We start from the raw sequence: 2,480 nt of genomic DNA, 5'->3' as shown, positions 1-2,480 counted from the left end.
TGTTCAATTTCAATACCATACACCAAAACAAGGTCGAGGGTGTGGTTAAAACAGTGAGTCGGTTCATGAACACTCTGAGAGAAGCCGATGGAATCTAACAAAGAGATAAACGCAGTACTAAAGCTGTCATTTTCAACATCCACATGAATATTAAAATCCCCTACAATAATAACTTTGTCCGTTTTAAGGACTAAAGTTGACAAAAACTCTGCAAATTCAGATAAGAATTCAGAATACGGGCCAGGTGCTCGGTACACGATAACGAAGAGAATTGGTTGCAGTGATTTCCAACTTGGGTGCGAAAGACTAAGAACAAGACTTTCAAATGAGTTATAGTTTGGTTTAGGTTTAGAGCTGATTAATAGGCTAGAGTCGAAGTTAGCTGCAGCTCCACCTCCTCGGCCTGTGCCTCGAGGAATGTGAGTATTAATATGACTGGGAGGGGTGGATTCATTTAGGCTAACATATTCTCCATCACCCAGCCAGGTTTCAGTAAGACCAAATAAATCAATATCATAATCTGATATTAGTTCATTTACTAGTACACCTTTAGAAGAGAGAGATCTGATGTTTAAGAGTCCACATTTAACTCTCCTATTCATTTGCACTATTGCTCTTGTGGTTTTAATTTTTATGAGGTTTTTATGCACAGCTCCTCTTCTGTTTACCTTTTTAAATAATTTCAATGGTCGGGGGGCAGACACCGTCACTATAGGGTTTTCACTAAGTAACTCCTGGAATGGAGGAGCAGAGAAGTGTGTTAAACTGCGACTCTGCCTCCTGGTCTCAACTCTGGGTTGTCATGGATTTGGTCCACTAATAAACTTGGCCAGATTTCTAGAAATGAGAACTGCTCCTTCCCAAGTGGGATGGATGCCGTCTCTCCGGATCAGACCAGGTCTTCCCCAGAAAGTCTGCCAATGATCAACAAAGCCCACATCGTTTGCTGGACACCACCTCGACAACCAGCGGCGGAATGACGACATGCGGCTATACATGTCATCACTGGTCAGATTTGGCAGGGGTCCAGAGAAAACTACGGTGTCCGACATTGTTTTTGCGTATGTACACACTGACTCAACATTAATCTTAGTGACCTCCGATTGGCGTAACCGGGAGTCATTACCGCCGACGTGAATAACAATCTTACTGTATTTACGTTTATCCTTAGCCAGCAGTTTCAAATAAGACTCAATGTCGCCCGCTCTGGCCCCAGGGATGCACTTAACTATGGCCGCTGGCTTCGCTAACTTCACGTTAGTGAATGAATTTTTAATTAGGTGTCACATTATGATGTCATAACTCCAAGTAAAAACCAACTATTTTTGTTTTGTTTTTTTACATTTTCCATTCTTTTGCTCCTAATTGTGACACTTTTCACACATGTGCATCACCACAGAAGATGTCCCACAGCTGTGATACACAATTATTTGATTCTATGGAAAATGTCACAAAATGAGTGTCCATGAGGGAAATGCAAAATATATATATGTACATAAATATACAGTGTGTGGGTTTATAAATGAATTGTTTACATTTCTGATTTGGTTATCCTGTGAAACTGTATTAGGGTTCTTTATGAAAAACAATAAATAAGGGGTGGTGATGGGGTGGTGATGGCGCATACATAAAATGCTTGCCTTTGGTGTGGGAGACCTGGGTTCGATTCCCACTGTGACACATCCACCATTGTGTCCCTGAGCAAGACACTTAACCCCTAGTTGCTCCAGAGGCGTGCGACCTCTGACATGTGACAGTCGCTTTGGATGAAATGAATAAATGTAATGTAAATAAGCTGCTGTAGCTGCTAAATGAACCTTCCCTACTGTGGCTAGTAGGTTTAGGCAATATCTACAAAATTTTCATCGGACGATGTCTGCAATGAGACATTGGGATGGACGATGTAATCGGGTGCGCGGGGGACAGCAGTCGTCTTAAGTGCATGTGTTATCGCACAAAAATCACTAGGTAAAAAAAATTGGTAGACTATTAACTTGCGTTACAAGTTGCGGTCGCGGTGGATTAGTGATGGCAAGTTCGAATCTTTTGACAGACTCGTTCATTAAAATGAACTAATCTTTTTTTGGGTAATTTCGTTAATTTCGTTCATTTGAACTAGGCTGGTTATTGCGGCGCTGCAGCCCTCTGGTGGGCGTTTAAACAGTGCTGTTCTCAAACACGGAAGGCTGCCTGGCTTGCTTTATTTGACAAAGTATAATGCACAAATTCACCTCTTGATTACTGTATATCATCATTATATAACCCCCCCCTTGGTCCACAGCCAAATTCAAACCATGTAAAAACCATAGAAATATGTTGTCAATATGTAATCACCACTACTCCGGCTAAATCCTTCCATTTTCACAATCTTTCCCGAGTATACAACCAGACCAGCCATGTAAAGGCTTATGTATATAATTACTCTCATTATCTCTAAAGTGCTCATTCATACAGCAGCCTAACGTCCCTATCCATGAGTA

The sequence above is a fragment of the Micropterus dolomieu genome, linkage group LG03, assembly GCF_021292245.1.
Source record: "Micropterus dolomieu isolate WLL.071019.BEF.003 ecotype Adirondacks linkage group LG03, ASM2129224v1, whole genome shotgun sequence".
Taxonomy (NCBI): Eukaryota; Metazoa; Chordata; class Actinopteri; order Centrarchiformes; family Centrarchidae; genus Micropterus; species Micropterus dolomieu.
Note: the sequence above shows the minus strand (reverse complement) of the source record.